The sequence below is a fragment of the Columba livia genome, chromosome 6 (assembly GCF_036013475.1).
Source record: "Columba livia isolate bColLiv1 breed racing homer chromosome 6, bColLiv1.pat.W.v2, whole genome shotgun sequence".
NCBI lineage: Eukaryota > Metazoa > Chordata > Aves > Columbiformes > Columbidae > Columba > Columba livia.
Window position 1 is genome coordinate 16286722 of NC_088607.1, and position 25464 is coordinate 16312185.

Consider the following 25464-nt stretch of genomic DNA (forward strand, 5'->3'; position numbering starts at 1 on the left):
ATTACAGTCTGTAGGAAGTCTGTACCTTAACTATGATAATTCACATTGATGTATGGGCTTCCTGTAAATCCCATGTTCCCCTGCAATGGAACCTTTTCTGTAAAGCCTCCCATGAGGAAGGTGTCTGGGGCTGCTGAGAAGGGGCATCACATACCCAGTCCCTCCAAACTGTAGGATGTGCCAGCTTTGGCCATTAAGGAATGGATGTACTTCTGTCTCTACCACTGCACAATAGCCACCTCAAGCCAACAGCTGGATGTCCTTACACACTGGGATAGTGTTTCAATGAAAACATGAGGTTTAGTCCCTATTATTATACAGAGGTCACTCTGTTGTGAGATGCAGGAAGGTCCCCTGCCTTCAAAAACTCGTATTTCATTGCTAACCCTGAGTGCATTGCCCAAGCCAGAAGCTGGATAGCCCCAGTCCCCTTGACAAGACGGCGTGAGAATGCGACATAAGCATTCTCATCAGCATGGAGGGCTGGTTCCTCTCTATCTTATGTAAAACCTATTCAAACCTTCCCTGAATTCATAAATGAGAAAAAAAGCAGGGAAGAGAGAATTAAAAGACCAGTTAATCTCTTCTGGAATAGTAAAGGGAATGGTTTAAGTGCTGCAAAATAAACAAAACAAACCCCCAGCCATTCTGAGTTAGTACAGAAGCCTTAATTCTAGCATTATAACAATGTTGTATTCCACCTGACAGCACAGCACAAGCAACGTGACATACAGTCAAAGGCTATAGTACATTGAAAGTAACTACAGTTTACCCACAATGCTTTTCCCCTGGGTTAAAATAAGATGTACACAGTTGTAATGTGGAAATATTTTCTTCATCCTTTGATACACTGGTGGACTGTTTTAGACTAAGGATCCATTCATTGTAGACATGCACTTAAAATGTTTTTGTAATGTTGAAGTGAAAAGAGGGAAAGTTTCTTTTTTAATTACACAGAAAGCTAATAATCAGTATTACAATGAGACATTACTTTTCTTCAGTACGTAGCTAACACAGAGCCAGACAGCTGCATAACAGAGCATTGCACCAAGAGTGAAAAGTAACCATGGAAAACTGGAAAAAAAAATAATAATAATAATAAAAAAAATAATAATCCTCTTGCTGTCAGCGGTTCAGAACTTCACCTGTAAGGGAATTATTCCAGATCATGCAATGTGCTTCATTAGCCCGTTCATCTTCTCAGTGTGTTATTAAGGTTCAGCTTGCTTAACAAAACCAGGGAGATCAGAATATGTCAATCAAATTCAAAATTATTTGAACAGTCTCTGGTATAAGTGGCTTACGTAGTTCATTGTAGATTGATGCAGGGAAACTGCTGATAAAGACAAAACATATAGGATATGATTTCAAAGGCCCTGGGGCTGTAGGATAAAAAATCTTTAGCAGAAGTTCTTTTACATAGACAAAGTAAAAAATAATATTTTTTATGTAGGATATAAGGAGGTTTGAATTTAAATCAGTGAAGCAATGAAAAAGACCAAGAAAGCGGCATTTTGAACAGCTCAGCACAGGCTTTCCTTCCTTGTGTAATCACTGCTAGGTGCAAGGAGATGTTTAATTTATGCAGTCTTTAGTCGAACTTTTTCATTCTAGAGCAATAAGCTGTAGAGTTGAAATTACAGGCAGGAACCTTTCCATCGGTTTCCATGGGGGCTGGGTTGAATGCATAGTGAACAGAAAAGGCACATTCTAATCTGAAAACTGACAAACTGCAAACCTCATTAAACGGAGGCTTTCTGTCATAGCATGGGGTCCCATGTCCCAGTATGCATCCACAGTGGGAAAGACCTGGAGGAAGAGTAGGTGGGAATGAAAGAGAAATGGAGCATAAAGAGGAGGAAGGAGGGTGTTGTGATGGCTAGTTGAATGAGCACAAGTACCTGATGAAATGGTGTGAGCATGGCAGTGACCGCAAGCCCTGTGGTAAAGGAGTGAATTGATCAGGACTAAGAGGGCTGCACAGGTGAGCCTGCTCCTGTTGTGATGTTCACTCAGAGAGGATGCCAAAAGATTGAATAATGTTTGGACAGTAGCCTTGAAGACAAGCTGAAAACTGGAAATATGCTTCAAGCTAAAGGCATGTAATATGTTCAAGTTGTGGAGTAAAAGAGGAGGAAAATAAGTAAAGTGATTTGATCACTGTCCACAGGTACCTATATGGGCAGAAACTACCATACAGAAGGTTCTTTAATCTAGCAGCAAAGGTATGAAAAATCCAGTGATTAGGATCTGAAAACTGAAAATAGGACTTGCCCTTTAATCTGCAAAAGTAATTAACTTCACAACAATTCCTTAGTGATATAGTAAGTTGAAATTTTTTACTCAAGAGAGCGTGTCTTTCAGAAATACATTTCACTTCAAACACAATTTTTTGACCTTGGTGCTATAGGAACTACAGGGTAGAATTTTTCATGCAGTTTACATTCTATTTGATGTTCAGTAGACTTAGCCTCACAAAAATCCTACTTTCAGATAGGTAGTGTAGAGGTGAATAGAAAGGACAGTTTCTCAGCCTGCCTATGTAGAACCTAGGAAACTGCACTGTACTCAAACACCTTGACTTTGGCCTTCATGGCGCTGTTCATTCTAAGTGCCATTTTAACATTTATGATGCTAGGTTGTAAACTGTATATTTGAATGGAAAATCTTTATACTCTGCAACATAATCAAATTCTTGGTTACTCCTTTAAATGAAGAGCTCCATTAATCTCTGACTAAAACCACAGTGGTGCTTGCTTAACTAGATGTTATCAGTATGTCCTATAACACTCTGCATTAAATCAAATTCTTCCTTATCTTCTCCCTAGCACCTAATGGCCATACTTCGAGCAGCATTAAGAATTTGCTGTTTCTTATTGAATTCCTTCTTTGCAAACTTCCCAGGGTGTTGCCCATACTAGAATACATTCTTTATAAACTTCTATTTTCCCATCTCCCTGGTAAAACTGTTAAAATAATTACAGATTTCAAATTTCCCATAGTAGAAAAATTGAGGATCTCTAAAGTTTCCCACAACTTTGTTCCAGCTTCTAGGTTCAAAGTTGCATCTTCCATGTTTGGTACGCTTACTTGATCTTGATGTAAAATGATTTAACCTTTAGTCTGTTGGAAACAAAGCTATAGCAGCCATGTGTTAGGATCCTAATTGACTACACAAAGAGTGGCATTTTCTAGGTTGAGACAGACCTGATTTTGTACAAAGTCACAGCTTTTGTACCTATGCACATCTGTGCACCTCGAACTGTGATGAGCAGGATGAAATAATTCCTGGGCTCTGTTGGGAGATCTTCCTTTTTTTCTCTTTTCAGCCTCATGCACAGTGGTTCTTCTCATATCCTCCTATTTTTCATTGTCTGACTTTGGTTTGTGCACTCAGTCACGTTGCTGTTACTCCACTTACTTTTTCTTGTCCTTCTGGGAAGGCAGCACAGGTTCAGTGCTGACCTCAGCTTACCTGACAGCCCCAGGTCTTGTGCTGACAGGGTAGTGTCATGGCTGTGATCTGAAATGCTATTTGCTGTCTTTTTCACTCTCCTGCTAGATGTGAATTTATCTAGTGAGATAATTAAGCTGCAGTTCCTCCACCCTCTCCATTTCTCCTGCCTGCTGCAGCCTGCTGGGTCCTGTGGTATGATCGCCCATGTCCTTTCTCAGGCATGTTGTGTAACTTCAGTGCCAGGCATCCGCAGTGTCCTCTTTATTCTTCCTTTCTGAAAATGCTTCTGCTATGCAGCACATAGCTCTGCTTGTTTTTCTATATTATTTTTGTGAAACATCCCCATATAGGAAGAGTTGTTCTGATTATAGACCTGCAGCAAAGTGATTGGAGCAATTTCTGCTCTTTCTCACAGTAATTATTTTATTTGCCTGATAACTGATTGTTTATGATAACTGGAACATAAGCAGCAGAGCCAGCTTGGGATCATTCTCCCCTAACATTCCTCAGAGCCACCAGTGTTGTGCAAATCTACCAGGAAGTATCATTTCTTATTTCTCTTTTAAGGCTCTTGACTGAGTTCTTCATTTTCCACTTCTGTGTTGCACCCAAAGCTTCTTGCTATTTCTTGGTTTTTACTCTCCCTCTCACGCTCTGCTCTGTGTGGCTCAGACAGCATCCAGATGGTCTCTTCCTGAAGTGAGTCCTTTCTGGAAAGAGCCTCAGTGTTGGCACTCGCAAGAGGATGAAGCTGACCTGAAAAGACTGGTGAAACCAGAGAGCTGATTTTTCCTTTCACTGGCACTTAGGAGTTATATAGCTCTGAACTATATATATATGCATGTGTACACATATATATAATTTGTATGTGTGGAGATACACACACATACTCACACACACATATAAATGAACCGTGGAGAATATTAGAGAGATCAGTTTAGTGCTTGTTACTACCTCCCTCTGTTTTGAGTACACCACCCTTGTTTTCAGAATATGCCTTCTAATCTGAACTATTGCTTGTATTTGCTACTATTTCCTACTGGTTTTAAATGAAACCTACAATTTTCTAAGTGTTGCAGGTATTCCAACCCTGCAGAAAAGGAATGAACCGTTTAAAACCTCAGAAGCTTTTTTGGTACCTGTAATTGCTCTTTCACTTGCATTATTGAGTATCTCTCCAGAGGTACGGGAAGTTGCCACTTGTAAAATTAGTCTGAGAGAAGCACGAGATTCATAATAGTGATATTTTTAACACAATTATGCACAGGCTGGACAAAATTAGACCCTTTATTACATCCCTGATATGAACTAGCAAATTTAAATTCCTTTTAAAAATTTCTCTTGCTTGGAAATATCTTGATTTACAAGCAAAGCAAACTATTATGTGATATTTCTAGATATGGTTCAAATTCAAAATATTTCAGATGCATGTAGTTCACAAATGGAAATTCCCCTATAAACCATAAGATATTGATGAGTTTCTCTAGTTAAGAGTTAAATAAGTCAGACTGAAGTCTGTCTAGTTATAACAATTAGAGGCAGAAATCATTAATAATTTAATTTAATTATAACCACTCTTTTGACTGTGGCTGGTGTGGAAGATTGCAAATATGAAACGCTTGCATAATTATTATTCTGAAGATCATTCAGGACAAATAAAAGACTGAAAAAGATGTTAAATCTCTTAAAGGACTTATTTTAATTATTTTAAAGTCATACATTAATTAAGGTGTTTACTTATTAATCCTTGGAAATTGAATTCTGTACTCAGAATAAGTGCTGCAATTTTCTTGAGTAAGTGCTGTGTTTCTCATACATAAGAGAGGTTGAATTGCTCAACCTTAACTTTAGAATTGTCTATAATAACTTCAGGGATGCTGACAACCCGCTCAACAACTTCTCTATGCCTCTAGCAAATTCTGTGGCTCTAACATGTCTCTCTTTAGAAATTTTCTTGTTGGCTTAGTTTATTTGGGTCATTTACCAGTCATTGTCTGCTGCTTCATTTCTTGCTGACCCTAATTTATCCATCTGTAATTAAAGCAGAATGTACACAGAATTGATTCTGTGGCTGCAGTTGCATGCCAGCTGTCACAACAACCTGAAGTTGAAGCACTTCAATAATTTTCACCCCTTTGGAGAATGTCCTTCTCGCAATCCTGAGGAATCAGGGTGTCTTCTACTCTTGACTGCTTTCTGTCCCTCCTCACCCTGGACCTTTGAATGTAGGAAGTAAACTTCACAGACCTTCTTACTCTCCGATATGTCTTTCTGGGTCAGAGTTTTAGTTATCATCCTGGGTTTATGCTCATGAAAAATATTTTTTAAACCTAAAATTCAGCCTACAGGTTCACAATTTTGGCCTTTACCTCTTGTGTGCACCATATTCCCCTTCTTCTTACTCCTCTCTCCTGGGCTACCCATATAAAACCCACACTGAGCACTTCATCCTCAAGCAGAGAAACAGCTTTAGTGGTTCTTTCAAAGTAACTTATTTTGGTCCAAATATATTTTTTTTTTCTAGAAAATAGAATTAACCCCACTGAAAAGTATTGTTCTGAGGTACACGGAATGTTGTAAGCAGGTTAAAAAGGGCATGAAAGAAATTAGGTGGTTTAGATTAAGACAATGAATACTGCAATAGTATTCACAGGCTTCTCAGTCTTTGCAGATCCCCTACAACCCAAAACTATACATTGCCTTCTGTGCTGCAGTGCCCAGGGAAAAACCTCTTCAGCAGAAGTGTAGCAGTCTCACTGCAGATGACAAAATACAAAGCCACAGTTCTGCAACGGCAAGCTGTGGAGCTACCTGGAAGTGCACAGTCTCGGGAAAATGAGAGATGCCTTCCATATGCAGTTGTAAATCTGCTCAGCTTGGCTTTGCTTTGCTTTCTTCTCCTCCCTCCCCCTGCCCCGACTGGCCATGCAGACTGTGAGAATTATTATTGTACCAGCTGGAGCAGATTTAAATTTCACATGGGAAGTAAAAGATTGGGTAAGAGAACATGAATCATTTTACTGTTGTGCTATAGTATAAGGATTAGCGTTCACTCTTTGTAACTTTGCTCCATTTTACAGACAAAGCCCTGTGTTGTAGTTATGACCAAGTGGTGCAGAATATTGACAGCCGAAGCCATGTTAAATGTTGACTCCTAACTAGCTGGTATCTTCTCCCATACTCTGTTATTTCTGGGTTATTTGAATTTCCTCCTCAGAGCACTTTACCATTTTATTGGTGTCTCTTGGTGGATTGCTCCTTTTCAAAAGGTAAACGTTGCTTACAAGCGCAATAGAATGAGCCACACACCAGTGAGCCACACATCCAGCTTGATGTGGCCATTCAATGCCAGTGATATGTAATGTCTGCATAGATGTTAGCAGTGAAAAAAAACTTGCCTACATTTGATTGATCTCCTGTTTATTCTGCTTGCCATCACAGCCTTCTAGAAAAATGTGGACTAACATGTAAGCACTGAAGTCTGTTCAAGCCGTTCTAAATTTCCTAAACATATGGATGTCATTGATTTAAAGTTAACAGACCCATTGTCTGCAGCACCTTCTCAGACTGTCTCTCAGAAGGAGCAATCATGTGTTTGTGAAATACACGTGCCAAATAAAGGATTAAAGCTCCAGGCTTGATTGCAGCTGTTAGAGCCCTTTCAAAAGCAGTAAGTCATTGGCCTAAAGTAATTTACCTTTCCAGGCTGTTGGAAGTAGGATACATAGAATTTCTCTGAATGCCCATCTGAAATAGCTCTTCTTAGCTACAGAGTGTATTTATTGCACCTACGATTATTGGAGTAATTGACAAGGTCTATTTTTCCCACATTACAGCAAAAATGAAACATTTATTTTGACACATTGGGCTACCGCCATCTGTGCCCCAGCATCAAAACATTTTTTTTTTAATGTTCTATTTCAGCTGTTCCAGTTGGCCTCAAAAGAGCTCAAAATCTGGCAAAAATAGCACCAATGTTTAACTGTGCACAGAAGGTATTATTTATATGTCAGTAGCACATTGTTTGCTTTCGAGGTCTTTAACAGCTGTATATAATAACATGATCCTTTACACATGCTAGTATTCATGGAATATGTCACATGGCTATTAAATACAAAGCCGAGGTCAGCAAGTCATTTTGTATTTTTTTCATGTATACAGGGACAATACACGGTCTCGGCATGGAATCTCAGCATAAGCCAGATGCTATATTATTTCATGAAAAGTAATAATTCACTTTCCTGGCATTTGTAGAAAAATTGATTTCTGTTAATCTGAGTCTATTCTTCAAATATTGGATGAGGAGTTCCATTTAAATCTTTTTGTATAGAAATATACTGTATGTAATATCCCTAAAGGCATGAACTAGGACTTGGCTCTCAGATGACCTAATTTTGAAAGAGACAATAAGGTTACTAATTTGAGGTGTTGTTGATATCAGTGCCCAAGGCGACCCCTAAGCTTCATCACAGTCTGTGTGATGGAAGGTCACCTTATTTCACTGTCTGTAAACTGCAAAACAAACAAAAAATCAGCACTGCAAAAGGCCTCACAGAAACATGCATTTTAAACAGAGACCGGTTCTTTACTTCAAAGTTCTTCAGAAGACATTAATTCTCATTTTTAATCTAATATAAACGATTATTGGATGGAAGATGTTTTTCTAAACTGTAAAGCTAATTGTAACAGTGATCATTTTGGCCGACCATTAGAGGAATATGAGATAAATCATCTGAGAAGTAATAACAAAATTAAGGTGACACCCCAAATATCTAACTTTTTTTAGGCTCAAATACTGATAAAAACTTCCAATTCATAAACAGTAAATTCCAGATGCTGCCTGATATAACTTTTTTCCATAAAACTATGGATGCTGACAAATCTGTAGACTCATTGCTTGGGAGTTACAGGAAAAAAAATGTCTCCAGGCAGATTTTTAGGCAAAAGACACATGTCAGTCTCCCAGACAAATTGTGAAAGTTTATTCCCTGTTGTAGATGCTGAAATAAAAACATTATAGAAATAAATATCTTTCAATTCAAGCTCATCTTATTCTGTTGGGACAGTAGCCTGAGAGAGAAAAATCGATTTGTAGCTGTTTGCAAGTCGCCCATCTACTGCATCATGTCATAGGCTCCTACCCTATAAAAGCTAGCAAGTGTCCAATGTCCCACAGTCCTCATTGGACAATGCTCAAGCATCTAATTTCAGTTAAAAAAAATATTTATTCAAAGAAAAGAGTAGAGTTTATTAAAGGAGTTTAAGAAAAATTTCTTCAATTTTAATGCATGTGAAGTAGTCTAAATAAGAAAATAATACTACAAAATTGGATTCATATAATTCAGTAGTGAGTTGTGAGTCAAAATAGCAGCACTGGAAATCAAAGGATGAACTGTTCAGCTGAAAGCTCTAACTGGCTGTGTCCTTAACAAAGAGACATGTAAGCTCTGGTTAACTAACGTCTATGCCCCTCCCTATTCTTGTGTCTTATATTTATGGTACATGTGTACATCCCTACACAGCACATATTATGACTTTTTTTTTTTCCCCCACATCTCAGTATCATTCAGGCATTTGGGGGTTAACAGAAGTGAGCAAAGTCTATTTTTGAGACTGTCTGAGAGTTCACTTTGATTATTCATAGATGAATCAGCATGTCGTCATCTCTGTAGTTCTAGACGTAAGAAAGGTATAATATTCAACCCCATGCAAGTCACGACTGCAGCGAAAGCCCTTTATCTGAGCAGTATGAAAGCACATTCACTCAGGAATCAGATGCAGGCTCAGAGGCAGTCAAGCAAGAGCAGCTCAGCTAAAGCTCTGAGGAAGAAAATAAAATGCTGGCCTGAAATACTGAGAAATATAAACAAGACCAGTTTTGATTGCATAAGCATATGCTGAATGGCATGTGAAAAAACAAGGTCCTATAAAAAACAGAAGTCTTTCTTTTCCCAAAGGTAAAGCCATTCATGGCAGTTTAAGACCCTTCTAGTTCTTTGTAAGTCTGCTATACCTGCAAACACCATCTTTGCTGACAAATTTTCATTGCATCAGTACTATCGAGAGAAAGGTGCATAGGCATCTAGCTATATTTATTTAGTCAGCAGCTTCAATTTTTTCTCTTTCAGTAAACCTCATCTGACATTATAAATATAAAATCTAAAAGCTCACTAGGGATTGTAGAGCAATGCAAATTTTATAGAAGCTATCAGACATTATCTAAAACTTACTTGTTAACAATATTTTCAGGTCCTGGAGGGCAGTTGATACACATTAAAAAAGATTTCCACAGAAATCCACAGACTTTGCAAGCCCGTCCTTCAGTCTTTTCCAACAGAAAGCAATGTTTTAGCCACTCCAGCTGCACTGGGATTCCCTGGGGTGTTGCCTAACCTACAGTCTCTGCTCAGATTAATGTTTTGGGGGCAGAATTTTCTTCAGTGAAAACAGTAGTTTCAATGACACGTGTGAAATTCAAGATACTGGGATAATATATGGAGATAAAGCTTATATTACTTTAAATTTAAATAAATTTTATACATAGGAGACTAAAGTTTTGCTCCTGCCTTGAAAAGATAGCTGTGGTACATGTTACAAGATGTGAAGGCACATAGACAGTATTAATGAAGGTCTGGGGAAGACTTGTAACTGCTATAATAGGCTACGAAGAGCAAGGGTAATCATCTGCTTGGCTCACCAAAGGCCCCTATTGCAGTACAAACCCCACGGGCTTCTTATCCTCTGAAAAATCTGCAGGTGCCTTTTATGACGCCTCTGCCTTAAACCAATTACATTTAAAATATTAAGCCATACATGCAAGTTATGGAAAGTGTTCTGTATTTAAACTGAAAGTTCATTGCGTCTGCAAGCACTGTCTTGTCTACAACTATAGTATGTTAAAACTGTTGTTGACCCAATAACTCAATGTTGGCAGATGCAGCTTGTCCATCCAAAGCAAATCAATGTGATAGTATTTGTCCATTCTAGGCCACGTCAGTATAGGTCACCTGAAACACATAGAGAGAGAGATTAGTGAGTAAATGATAGTTGGCATGGATATTTTTTTAAGTTTTCATGAAAATAGACAGAGATGAGAGAATATCTGGAGAGACACCAGTTACAAACAGCCCTGCACACGCATACATAATTAACAGGATTCAAGAAGCGGTAATGATCATTCTTTTAACACAGTGTAAGTCTGCCTAGAGAAGTGAACACATTGAAAAAACTCAGCATGAAATTTGAAAAAAAGCTTTGACTAGTTTGGCTTTGGGGAGCTTGTCAGATTATTAACATTGCTTTAACCTAATTTTAATTTTGTTTAATGTGATTTCTTTTTCCATGAAGCTCTTTGAAAAAAATGTTGTTTATGCAAATAAACTACATGGAAAATTGGTTTTGTAACTAAATGACAGTTGACAGACTAGACTGTAATAGCCAATTGGGAACTTCTAAAGCATGATTTGTTTACTCAGTAGTACAAATTGCATAGCTCTGATTATTAAGAACAGTACATATCTTAATAGTGGCTATTTTAATTAACAAAGTCCTACAGCTGGATCTCTGTCCCCACCAAGGTTGTTTTGTTTTGCTCCAGTGGCAGCAAAAATAGCCGTAATCCTTATTTCTGTACTTGCCCTATTTACTAGTTCAGAGGAGCTGGAATAACAAAGGTCAGATTCGGCCCGTTCATTTCCTATCAAAACAATGTTTCTTGCTTGACTGTTTGCACAAAGAATAAATCCTACCATTTTTATCCTCACTGTCAGCTATGACTTCTCTATTTGCCTTCGTCTGACTCCATAGTTCATTTTTTCTGCCTGGGATGCAAGTCCTTTAAGAAATCCCTCTTCTCCAGAATCTAAGATTGTATTCCAGTGTCAGATCTTTGGTTTTTTTAAAAATATATTTCTTCATTTGAACTGCAAGGTATTTTTGTCACAGAGTTCTACAGAAATAAAAAATAAATTAAAAAAAAAAATCAACTCTACAGTTGATGCAACATCTGTAAGTAATGTAACAACTTTCTCACATTTTCCAGTGTAGAAATATGGATGCTAGGTAGGGAAAAAGTTTTTGCACTTGTTGCCATTTTCCTGCCAGTGCAAGATTTTGCCTACTGACAAGAATTTACAATAGCACATTACAATGAAATTATGAAGCATCATAGGTATCAGTTAATTTCTGAAAGCCTGATATTCCTGGAGATACATTTGTTAACTGGTAATATTTTGTAGTTGTGTTAAGGAAATTTGGGGAAACACCTGTGTCTCTGTTGTTTCTAACATCAAAGCCAGTGCTCTGTCAAACCTACATCATCCTACAAACACAGCTCCTGTACAACAGAAGATAAAGGGACACCAATGCCAGAGACCATAGAAACCCTCAGCAGATGAAATACCTGGTGAGGGGAGAGGAAGAGGCCACCAGTGCTCTCCTCATATGGGTTATCTTATAAGCAAGTGAAACTCTTTCAAAATTATCAGCTTTGGATTTCAATATATTTTCTTCCTTTCTTCCTTTCAACAGGTCCTTTCACACCTGTGGGACTCTCATATGGGAAGGGGATGGACATTTGCTTTCTGGGCTGTTTTGCTCTGTCCCTGGCTGCTCAGTATGCACAGGCAGGGACACAGAAGGTCAGTGAAGACACAGCAAGGAAAGAGCCATTTGAGGAATCTGAAGGAGAATAAGCTGGTAACAGTCATAGTCAGGTGAGCAATCTCATGGACAAAATACCCCGACCTAGCTAGGAAATCACATGGGACTACTAAGAAGCAATAGAAATATTGGTATAGGAATTACAGTAATCTAGACAACAAAGAGAGGAAGATGAATTATGATGCAGGGTGTCAAGCCAGATATAATTAGGGTAACCCAGCTGAGGTAGGATAATAATAATAGGGTTCAAAACAAATAGGAACAGTACAGATTGTTCAGAAAAGCTAGAAGTAACAGGCAGAGTAGTAAAAGACTATTATATATTCATAATATGCTAAGCCAAAAAAAAAAAAAAGAGAGATAACACGATAAAACGGATAAGTCCTGTTAGATGTCTGCTTTAGGCCCCTAGAGTTTAATTTGTGCTGGATAAAGATCACCATAATGTTATTAGAAAGAGAAATATTAGCATTAGGAAAGATTTACTATCTTTATGGGAGATTTTGACCTTCCAGAAATAGGCTTTAGAACAAATATTACGAATAATGGCAGAACGCAGGAGTATCTAGCTATAGTAAGTAAAAGACTTTTTCACTGAACAAAAGAGGTATAACAAAGCCGTGCATTTAGGAGGGAAAGCAATAGTTATGCATTTGGGGTTAAACATTTCAAAACTTGACAATCACAGCATATCTGTGAGTCACTAATATAATAGGGAATGGAAAAAGTAAAGACTGTGCTCAGACATATCAAGCAAGCTAAAAGAAAAAATCAGGCACTAGTTAAAATTTATCTACAACACAATAAGAAGTTCTGGTTACCTGTATTAAGAAGAAAAGGTATTCTAGTAACCAGTTTGGTGGTAGAGCTCTTTTATTATTTGAGCTGAAGAGTACAGATGGACAATATGTAACAACAGCTGAAAGCAGAATAAAGTTTGATAAAAAATGATCTTGGCTTGTTTAGAGAAAATAAATCAAGGCCGCGGGGGGTAGTAACACAAGGGAAAGAAAAGAACTATTGAAGCATAAATTATAACATTGGCATAAAACCAACTGGATCTACGCTAGTAGAAGTAAAGGATAAAAGATCCTTAATCACTGGAAGATTTAATTTCTCAGACACACCAAGGCAAAGAACAGAGTGAAGATGTAAAACTGCGATTTGATAATTGAGATGGTCACATCAGGTGACCCTGGCATCCAGCAGACATGAGATGATTTTGACTCTTGGCACCACCTAACAAGTGAGATATTTTATCCTGAGATTTTGCAGGCTTTACAGAAAAGAGTGATTTCAAATTTGGATGCAAGGTGTTTTCATTTAATTATCCGCTAATCTTACACACCTTGTCAGTAATTTGGACTGTGCCACAATATACTTAAAATAACTAAGTCTTGGCACAAATTTTGTATATCTATTTTTTTAATGCATTTTGAAGAAAAATGGAAAATGAGAAATAAGTATTTTATTAAAATAGAATGGTCTTTTATTTATATGATGTTACTATAGAGATACAATATGTCACTAAGAGCAGAAAAAGGCATTTGGTTAGATAAATGCATACTCTCACAGTCGTATGATACAAGGGAGTTAAAACGGATACACTTATTGCTGTACTGTTTCTGAAGAAATAATTGTAAAAAAAATATTACTTAATTTCTGTTGTTTCCCCTTGAAGTTCAATAAATGGGAGATGAACAGATGTGATTCTTGCTGATTTTAGAACAGTGCTTCTGTCTGCAGATTGAAGTGGACATCTCTGAATTACTTTGTTAGCATTACTTAAGGTAGCTTTGTCTCTAAAAGTCCATATTTTTAAATGAAAGCTGAGCTAGTGTGGCACAGTCTGTCAATCTGAAACAAACAAACAAACACAAATGAAATGACTAAGTATATGACTGTATACACAGTATTTCAAACATCAAGTGCAAGAGCCTTGAAGTTTCATGAAGCATCCTGGAACTTGTTATATAAACAATAACATACAAAATAACTTACACTATAGTATATGACAGGGTCTATAAACCTATTGCATTTTTAGATCATAGTAAACCTTAATGACCTGTCTGTTGGAGATCTGCTTGCAGAACTTTTTATGTTGTAGATGTATAAAGTAATGGGAGGGAATAACTCTGCTATTCAATACTCTCAAGCTCACGCTAGAGAAAGGGAAAACACCTTAAACAACAGAATAACCAGATAGGTCCTTCACAGCACTCAGCTGGCTGTTTTATCTAAATATAAGTTCCTTGTTATATAAGGTAACCTAATTTACTCTGTCTTCACTGAAAACAATCTCACGTTGTCAGTGCCAGGTGTTCCTCATGCAGTGGTCAGGACTGACGACCTTACAGCATGCGGTGACCCATTACCCCAGCAGCACTAGAGAAGCTCCTCTATACTTTTATTCTAGCCACCACCTTACTGCTGAAACTCCGAGCTAAATGCATCAGCTATAGCTGTCTGGACTCTTCTCAGCATCGCCTTGCAGAAGTGAAGTATTGACACATGTTAGGAAGGGTTCAAAAATAAGTTAGTGAGTTGGTGGCTAGGGAGAAGCTATAACCCACTGAGAGCCACCTGCAAATTGGCAGTTAAAGCTGCCATCCCACAGCTGAGCATGTTTTGCTGCATACTATGGGACTGTTTTCTGTTAATGTATTAAGTGGAGTCAGGATGTGTGACCTCAATGTTGCGCCCCAATAGCCTGTGAGAACCCGGCTATGCAAAGCTTTAGGTTGCCATGAAGTAGAAGAAATAATCTTGTAACTTTGGGAACTAAAGTACTTACTCTGTCATTCACTAAGAATTGACTTGCCAAAAAGATTCAATCCAGGCTGTTCTCGCAGCAAACAAAAAGATATGTCTCAGTTAAGCTACCCCAGATGAATCGTAAAATATAACTTAATGGGCACATGCATCTGTTACATGGAAACTACAGGGGAGAGGAAAATTATGTGAGTGTTTTAAAGGGTCTTTGGTAATGAGGAGTTCAATTGTATTTTGTTAATGAAAACTTGAAGTTATGAAGAGAGAGACACAATAATGGATAAAACTGCTCACTGTCCTTCCCATTCCCCTTCCTTTCTCATTTTATGTCTAGTTTAATAGGCTGCTATTATGAAAGAGACCCTTTTTTGTGCGTTTCTCCTGACATGAAGATGTTTTGGTATTTGTTTGTCTCCTAGAGCTGAATTCAGATTTGCAAAAGCAGTTCTGGCAGACTCTCTCCTTACGGTTAGTTTGAATTACCTAGACCATTGTAACAAAACTGTGCTTTACAGGAATGATGCAAAGAGACAATTGACCTTTATTTTCTGTCCTCAGATACCTGAACTGTTCCAGGATTACAAAAGCCCATGGTCCTGTTATACGACAGAGATCAGAATCCACTGACACTGGTGGGAGCTGCTATACAGAACAAAAATCTAAGGTAAGCAAATGTGATGAGTAGAATATGGAGAAATATCACATATATCTGTTCCTTGATAGCAAAGGGTGAATATTGGCTTGTTTTGTGTCTTGCATTATCCAGCCAAGATTTCTTCAGTCTGTCACCAATGCAGTGTCTTCTTGATTCTGCTTGTCTGTCTCACGAGCATGGAAATATCATTTTTTTCATCCCTTTTTGATCTGGCAACACAGTGGGCAGGGAGGGGGAAGTTGTTAATATTAAAAAGAACACTGCTGCAAAACTTAACAAGGGCAGAACTGGACATCTTATCTGTATAAAGAGTAATGTAGCTGCCCAGCAATGTACAGACCTACAGATTTTGGAATATTATTCCACTAAAGGCCAATTAGTCTGTTGCGAGACACTGAAAGGTCACATTGATGGTAATACAAAGGAAGCATGAAATTTGAACAAGAGGTTTTGGCACACTGGCTTTTTGGAGTTTGCTGACATGGAGAGGTGTAGAAACCAGGGTGCTGGGTCATTCAAAAATTATTTGAATTTCATGAACTTTACTGCATTGCAAGAAACTCCATTGCACACAGGAAAAATCTCATTCCTAAATGCGATTGGGTTTTTGTGTTTTGGGTTTTTTTCACTAAATCTTGATAGATGCAGGCAAACTGCACAAATTTTATTTGAATGATACAATTGCTGTAACTGTGAAAACTGGGGGTCTTGCCTGTTGGATTTTGTTACTGGTATAAGACATTTTCTAAAAACAATAGCAAAGAGCTCTTTGCTATATCCTTTCCCCAAGGCACATTAATAGTCCTGACAGTTGTCATCATAACTATCATCATCAGTGCTGGCGGGTGAGGAAGAACAGAGAAATGTGTTTATTTCACCAGAATAAAAGCTTGTGATGATCTTAACTTGAATCCCTCTGAACTGTAAGTCATTCCCCCTGAAATGCCAAATAAAATAAACTGAACGAGGAGACAAATAACTTGGTCATTATTCAAGACAAAGAAATCTTATTTCCCCTTCAAAATATAAGAAAACAAAAATACCCTCCCTGCCCACTCCTCCCCACCCGGCATTGCTATAGTAAGTAGAGCTTCTCAAAGGATTCCATTTGTCACAGGTTTCCTTTCCACAGTATAAAATTTTGAACAAAATAGACATTTTTTCCAACAAATACTGGGCAAATGAAATCCGGAAAATGTTTAATTTCTGTTGTTATAAATGATTGGAGGGAAAAAAAGCACCTTAAATTGAGAAGCAAATTTTCATCATAAGCTTTTTAAGGGCAGAAACATTTTCTTACAGCTATATGTTGAAAGGTATGACAATAAAAATAGCTTTTGGGAACATTAAGGTTCTCTTGCAGTAAGAAGTTGTTAATGCATAATTAAGCCCTAGGTATACTGATGGCTTCAAATTTTCAAAGGTCTTAGGAAGGCCCCAAATTTGATATGTCATGGCCATATATCAAGTTTACAGTTGTTTATTAAAAACAATTCTGATGAGAAACATTGTACTAAATACCTAAAAAAATCCAGCTCTCTAGCTACCTTTTATTATGTGAAGCTCTAATTGTATTTTATGGACAAAGTGAGGTGCAACTTTTCTTATCTTCCCCATAAGTTATAATCTCCACATTGTTTTGAGAAAGCATTAATGTAAACTGAGGTTAGGATTTATCTGCACAAATTTGTGAGAGCGTAGCCACCTCTCCTGTTTGCTATTTGTGGCATTTTGTGGCCACTCTTAGCAAAGAGTGAAATGTTGGTATTGCTAAATTACCTATTCCTGAGACTAAGCACTTATAACTCCTATTTTCACGGAGTTTGAAGGCCAGAAGTGACCACCTATAATGAACAATATGTCAGAAGCCAAATAACCATTTCTAATTAAAGTATATCCTCCAGAAAACAAATTATCACTTTTGTACCATTACTTGTTTCAGTAATTAATGTTAAATATGTGCTGTCTTTCCACTGTGAATTTTGTCTCCCATTTCCAGTGAGTATTTTTGATTCCTACTAAGACTTCTTAGAGAGCAGGAGTTCCCCTTTTAAGAAGTAAATATATTAAAAATCAAAATTTTAATTTGCAGTTGGATAAGCTAAGCAAATTTATTTTGCTCAACTGTTTGCTACTTCCTACAGTTCTACCATCATTATTGTGGTTCTCGTTATGTAGTTTTGTTTTGTTTTTTACAGTGGGCACCAGAACTGTGTAGTAGTCTGTGTATCATTCAAGTTGCTGTTACTGGATCAACAAACCACACTCACATTTCTATTCACTAATTAACTTATATTTATAGGGTCAGTTTCAGCCAATTTTCAAGACAATTTTAAGGAGAACATCAGAGGCTTTCTCCCACCACCCCTCCCTGTGAAAGTTATTTAAGTTAAGCAACAGTTCTGAAGTGAGAAATTACATGGTCATGCATATGTCCACCCCGCATATGTCCACAGAGCGAATTGCACAGTCTGTTACCTCAGGCAAAGCAAATTGCCAGCTTTTCTAGAGAGATTTCATTTGCCTCCCACTGGCTTGGCAGAGCAACCTAATGTCTGCCTGTAACTGAGCCTGTAGATGTGTGCTAAGCGTGTCCCGGGACCCCTGCAGAACTCTGTCTGAGCACTCGTTTGTGAGACCAGTACAGATATTAGCAGCCAGAAGTTCAGAAGAGCACTGTCAGAATCGTGTCCAGGCTGAAATATGAGCCTCTGTGCCTGTTTTGCACATGCGAGTATAAAGCATACCTTACACAAGTGAATATTACTCTCACCAATCATTCAATGGTAAGCTTGGCATAATATGTGCAAATAACAATTTGTGCCAGAGCCTCTAGTGGTTTAAAATCTACACAGATTACATGTTGTTTATTGTTACTTTCAAATTCAAATATGATCTGTATGGTATTTGGTGCGGTCATCCCCTTTATCACTAATTTTATGGTATTCACACATACACACAGACACAGCTTTTCATCTTTCCCAAGTTATAACGTGGGATTTAACTTGGTCTTTGTTGTATCTTGTCAATATAATCCCTTCATAACATTTTTTTCTCCAAAAGCAATCAGGCATGGATACATTATAATCTATTTTTTAAGTCCTCCTTAAGAAAATGCTACAATCTATCATTTGATCTTGTATCTGAGACATTATATTTTTGAGTTCAGGGACTTTTATATAAAAAATGCAGCGTTTCAGTCCGTTAGTTGCTCACTTTAGTTTGACCCAGCTTTAACTGGATTGAACATTGTGCTAATGAGATAGATTGGAAATGGCCTTCAGTAGAATGAATGATTTGATGATCTCTACCAATTTGCTATAGGACAATGACTGCATTAAAGAGATGTATTTTTTCTGGCTTAGAAAAGACTTCAGGCCATGTACTAATGGAAAAAAAAAAAAAAAACACAACTTATTCCTATGCCTGTTTGTCCAAATATATTTCTAACACATATAAAAGCAGTGTTTTACAAGTACAAAGAATACTTAATGTGCTGATTAACATTCCAGAAGCATCTTGCATCTTTCATTTGTCCAACCTGTTGCTCTCGTTATAGCAGAATTTGCAGGTCACGTTTCATTTCAAACTACTGTTTATAGAACTGAGTTTCAAATCTTCTGTCTAATGATCTGAAGACTCTTACCTCTCTGGCTCTGTATTGAATTCTGCTTTGCTAGAAGGATGGATCAAATGTCTCCTTTTTATCCCTTTTCACCAGCAGTGAGATTAGAATGAGATGCCCCTGATTAAAACACCAGTAGCTCTCCATCAGTAATGAAGTTCCACCACCACCAAAAATAGCTAGCAATAGGAGAAAAATCTAGCATGGACAGTGTTCATCTATAACAAAAGAATGCCCAGCGGGTTTCTAGGACAGCTTTCCCAAAGCAGACATCCAGCACTGCGCTCCCATGCAGTGAAGGCTTTCAGCAAGCTCCTTCCCAGGCAGATCTCACCAACGAGCTCAGCACAGGCCACCCCCAAAGAGGCGACTTATTTGCAGGTCAGGAAGGAGGGAGGAGAAAGGGTGAGACTTGCTTGTCCTGAATTTATATCCAGTGCATTTAAAGACATCACTTGAAAGAGTGTTGAAAAAGTGTCCTATGTGTTAAAACGTACAAGATTTCTAGTGGGAGTTGTTCACAGCCCAGCACATTATATCGAATAAAACCTGACATGGGGTTAGAAGGAGCAGAAGATGCTGTGAAGATGGTATTTTAAAATCTCTTTTGTCAAACAGTCTGTATTTGATCATCAATTTGATCATTTTTAAATTACATTTTCTGTCTGTGAATCATGAAGTGGCTTTTAGGTCAAGCTAATCAGAACAGTTAAAACCATCTTCTTGCTGTCCTACAGGGTCTCATTAACCCACACAGAAGAGGAAACCTGCCACTTCTCACTGTGTTTCATTTAATTTCTGTTCAAATAACCAGCCTATTTCCACTTGTCTAAGTTGTCACCAGGAAAAGGAAAAAAAACCACAAAACATTAAATATCCAGTGTGACATGTGCTTTTTTTTTTTTCCTGTGTATAATATGGGACTTACTTGTGACACAGTGTTACCTCCAGAACAGACCAATACAAGAGGAACCAGAATGCCGCCATTTATCAGTGTTTTGGACCTCAACATCACCTGGTACCTAAGCTGGCAGTGGGCAGGCAGTGTGCAATGTTGACCTTTATTTCAGCATCAGCTGATATCTGTAGCATACACTTTCACTGACAAACCTGACTTTTAGAAGAGGAAGAGCCTGTATTTTACTAAGCAGTTGGAGCATTTAAAAGATTAATCTCTACTAATTATAGCTATTTAAGTATTAGTTATCTAAACCAAGACTATCACCTATAAAGAGATAACAGGTGACCTTATCAGCAAAAGATGAGCACTTTCAATCAAAAACTCATCCCTTTCTGAGATAGGCAGGACTAACCACCTTCTCTGAGAGCCTTGTTCTCTTCACTGACTATAAAGACAACCTGGCAAGTGGCTCATACCACACGCCTAACTCTCTGAAGGCTAAAGCAGATGAGATGAATCCTGCCTTTACCATGAAGTGCCTACCTGGGGTCCATGCCTGCTTACCAAATACTCTGAGTTGTCTGTTCAAAAGGTATTTCCTCACCTCTTTGTCCTTTACCAGCAACTCACAATTTCAGAGTCACAACTAGACGCATCAAGAAAGGGTATCTGGGACCTCATTTTCTCCTCTTGTCTCCTCTGATCTCAATACTAAATAAATGAATAAGCTGCTCTTTTTCAGCCTGTGTTCACAGACTCCAAAAGCTCATCTGGAATCTTGACTAGGGCTGAAAGGATTATTCAAAGCATGCATGTTTACTGCTTCAAAGGGGATTGTTTTGGTCCCATTCATTAGAACAATAGTGAGAACAGTATCCAAATGTGCTCACTGTGGCTGCCTGTAATGCTCTTATGCATATGCATTGCTATGGTCGTGAATTGTCACACAGGCCCTTTGCCTCAAGTCTGAATTATCTTGTACCTACTAGTTAACTTTTTGTAGAAACACTTTCTCATTTGATTTTTTTTTTCCTACGTTAGCAACTTAAACCTTTAAAGGAAAGAAAACAAAACTTCTCTGCCATCTTCTTGTTAATGCATAATACATAAACATATGCATAATGCATAATACATAAACAACGTGTTTGAAGTCTGTAAACTTCCAGTTACTGTATTTTTGCCGAAGTAAATGAAGCCACTGACCATTTTTAACCAAATGAGCTCCCTCTGGTGGCTAATTTCAGTTTTACAGTTTCTCATTAATTTTGCTCATCAGATCACCATTAAAAAGTACTGGTAATATTTATTTTATTTTTTTAGCTTACAGATGAACACATTCCTGGAGCTAAAGAATTTTTTTTTTCAAATAATGTCCCAAGTTAAAGTTCTTTTCCCTATTGCTCCTGTATGTTCCCATAATTCTGACAAAAAAATTCCAGTAGGACAGGTACACAGGAACAAGCGATTCTCCTCTAAAGTCTTGTGGAAGTGCTTCTGTGAATGGTTCCTAATTAGAACAGGAAGGTAAAAGGTGCAAGGCAGAGCATGGCTGGACAGTCTGCAGAGGTCTCCAGAATCTCTGGAGTTATCCGTGCTATTTGTCTTTCTGAGGTCTGGTTTAGGGGGGTCCTGGAGTAGGTGCATCCCAGTTCCAAAGGCAATTGTGTTGCCACAGGCATGTTTTCATGACACCTTCTCTTCTGAAAGGCATGAGAAATTTAGAGGTAGCCAGAAGTGTGGAGGATTTCTCTATACCAAGGGCAATTCCCTGCACTCTCAGCACCTTCTTTAGAAAAAGGTCAGTGTGAACTGGTGTGCATGCTTGGATCAAGGCCCAGCCTCAGATGGCAGTTTAGTATAAATTATTTTAACCTTGATCAAGAAGCAGCAGTTAGATGAGTGAAAGTCTTGTGAGGTCATCTGGCTCCTTTTTCCTTCTGAAGTACAGCTGTTCTCCATGAGGTGCCATCTAGACACATGTTCAACGTCTGGCTGAACACAAAATCCAGGGAATGCTTACACAGACTTTGAATGTTGAACTTTGTCCAGAGCAGTCTCTTTTAAAGTAGGTGAAAATTAATGGAGATTAAAATGTCGTGCTGGAGTGGGAGCACTTCCTGGGTCTGTCACACTTGCACAGTGAGGCCCCAAACAGACTTGTCCATTCCTGTGTGTTTGAGAAGATAGGCAATGGTGTAAGAGGCAAGGGTGACCTCAGAGTGAAGCCAGAAAAAGATAAGTATTTAATATTCCTACAGTCTTTCTGGCAAAGTATCTTGTCCTGAGACTGTTTTGAAGTGAACTGAAAATAATGTGCTTAATATAAATAATTTTATTATTAACAAATATATTTCTGTGATAAATAGGATCCCTTTTGTTGGTTCCTTCCTCTCTTTTTTCTAGCTTGGTGGTTTGTTTGTCTGTTGATTTTGGTTGGTTGGTTGGTTTTTCTAACAAAAAGCTTAGCTGAGTGAAGGCAGCTGCCTCTTTGCCTCATCCTGGCTGATGCTCTCTGGGCCGGGGAAAGCCCCAGAGAGCCTGGGGTGAGGCACTGTGACTCTTACAGGATTTACTCTGGGTCTAGCAGAGATGTCCATATGATGTTACAGTAAGATATGGATAATTACAAATATTGTTGTTAGAAAACTCGGGAATTATTTTTACAAGCATACTTTATATAGCTATGTGATGGAAAAATATTTAGGCCTCTGGAAAGAGTAAATTGAAAAAGACAGGTAGGTGTCTTCATGTGCCAAGCCTTCATCCTTCTTATAATTGAAAACAGATAAAAGTCTAGTGTGTGAGGACTAAAGAAAATCAGGTTACTCTTTTGCAAAGACTAACTCAAGACTAATGCATAATTTAAGTCATACTTACACTCTATTTTAAGGTTTTAGGTGAGACTTAAATGTGTTATCGGTCTTAAGCTGAAATTTCCCCTTAGAGAAGCAATCTATATGCAAAGAGTAAATCAGAGATACATTAATTTCTTCAGTGAACAGCTTTAGTAAGAAACAGAGTTTATGTTTTATGACTTGAACCACCTAGAAAGCAATGAAGAAAAGCCCAGTGCATCACTGAGATGCCATCTCTGCTGCTAAGGATGAAGGTAATGCTCTGTGACACTAATGTATCCTTGCACCATCTGCTTTTTCAGTCAATAACACTCAAAGCCGTTCCTTTCAGAATTCATTCATTTTAAATGTTTGCATTTTCAGTGGAAAGCATACAGATCATATAATTGTTTTTATATGTGTTTTCATTTATATTGGCTTTATATATTTTAAAACCAAAGAGGACAAAACTGTGTATTGACAAGAGATAACTTAGCTGTGCAAAGTTCTTAAAGCAGACTTTTCTGTATTATAAGCTTTTACTCATATGGAGAGATACAAATCCTTTGGGGGAAATTTATATTATTCGGTAAGTTTTTCTGTAACATCTGAAAGAGATCTGAAAGAGGGAAATCAAGTGTTCAGTGTTTCTTTTTCAATACATTTCATAATGAAGTAAAAACTCAGGATGGGCTGACAAACATAATCAAGAGTTTCATGTTTTTTAGGTCCGGGAAGTTGATGTGTAAATTGTAACCTAGCACTGAATAGAGCTATTCAAACACACAACTGTGGGTGTCAGCTCAAATCACATCCAAAGTCATCAGGGGAAAGAGGAGGAGCACTAAAGAGCTATTCAAGGAGATATTAACTTATCAGTTGCAAAACTTCAGCATCCTCATATCAAATGTTACCTGCCAATTCTCCTTTGAAACTAAAGCATGCACTTAGTCCTTATTTATATAGTAATATAACCTGTAGTATTAGGAGCCATACAAAGTAATGTTTTCTTTGTCTGCCTCTGCCTGAATGCAGATATGGTCTTTTCTTACAAATCTGGATCTATTTCCTTATCAAAGCCTTTGCTACCATCCATTTATGCTGCTGAAGTTCCTCCACTTGCTGATATAAACACTGGAACTAATAAAGCTATGGAAGAATTTGGAAGTCCTCCACAAGGGAAATTTTATGCTGGCAGTCTGTTAAGGCATATCGTGAAAGTTAACCTGTGTAGATGCTCCCGATATTTGGTCAGGCATTTATTTATTAATCTATGTTCTTAATATTCATTATTTATGCATTAAGGTAAGTGTGCCAAAGCAACAGTGAGCCTAAGGAAGTCTTCTGTGAACAAATTTGAATGTATCACAGGGAATGCATTTGTATGGAAAAAATTGAAAGAGACACCAGAGGAGCTACTGTGTAATGTGAACAGACAGAGCAAAAGGGCTACATGACAATCCAGGGAGAGAAAGAGAACTGTCAAATAAAATACAAAGTTGGAGAAGTCACAGCACTTGGGGCTGTGCTTAACTCCATTGGTGCCATGCCAGGGTGAGTTCCAGGATCTATTACACATTTATCTTCCCTATATACCACACCTACAATCTAGATAATTCTTACTAGAAAAAGACCTCCCCACCAGACTTTTCTATCAACATATGCAATATAGTCATATGCAAACAAAATATTAGAGCAGAGAAAAGGGCAGGAAAAAATTGAGGATATGTATTGTGATATCAGCCTTTTTTCTTTTTTTTTTTAAGAAGGCAGATTAAGAATTCATTGGAAAGGAACGTTAGAAATTGCACTCTCTGTACTGGCCAGTGCTCACAAGCTATATTCAAAGGTCTTATTGAGATACACCCATACAGACAGCAAGTTAATAAAAAATATATCCTGAGTTTCTTGTTCTCATATGTAGCTCATATCCCGGCAGATCTTTATCAAACTATCATGTGAACTGGCAAGTAGATTGCCAAGAGTGAGAAGAAAGACCACGACAGAGACTCCAGAGTGCGGTAATAGTATTCTAATCCCAGCCACGCTTATGCTGTTATTTTATTTATTGTTTGTTACATGCCTGGGGTATGCCTGACACATTGCAAGACAAAAGGAAAGATATCTTGTGCCTTATCTTGTGCCTTATCTTGTGCCTTATCTTGTGCCTTAATGCATTTTGTTGTGAAACATGCAGCTGTGCCTTTGCTAAAAGCAGCGAGCAACTTTCCTTATTTCTGTGAGGCATAAGCACTTCAGAAGCAAGAGATAATGTCCAGAACTCTAGTAATCCAGGAAATACTACCTGCAACATCTGTGAGTTACTTAAAGAACTAAATAAATAATTCCCATGGGATTGTTTTTCATTGAAAGCTGTGTTTTGTTTTGTTTTTTTATCTCCCCACACACACCTCCCTGTCATCAAAGACTGCTTTAGATTTTTCACACAAGGATCAGTAATGAGTGCTCTTTCCACCTCCCTCTCATACCTCTGGAAACTTGCATCCCATTTCTGGCCTACAGAGATGTAATTAATGTGTTAGACACATTGTATAACAC

At 37.9% G+C, this 25464-nt stretch overlaps 1 long non-coding RNA gene across 1 annotated transcript; it reads right to left on the minus strand.

Annotated features, from left to right (window-relative positions):
• Positions 1-594: 594 nt before the first annotated feature.
• On the minus strand, positions 595-19694 carry LOC110362201 (uncharacterized). The gene is made up of 3 exons (XR_010473468.1): positions 19192-19694; positions 13774-13975; positions 595-10464 (listed from the first exon to the last, which is right to left on the minus strand). It is a non-coding gene; the product is annotated as an uncharacterized LOC110362201 (long non-coding RNA).
• Positions 19695-25464: the final 5770 nt, after the last annotated feature.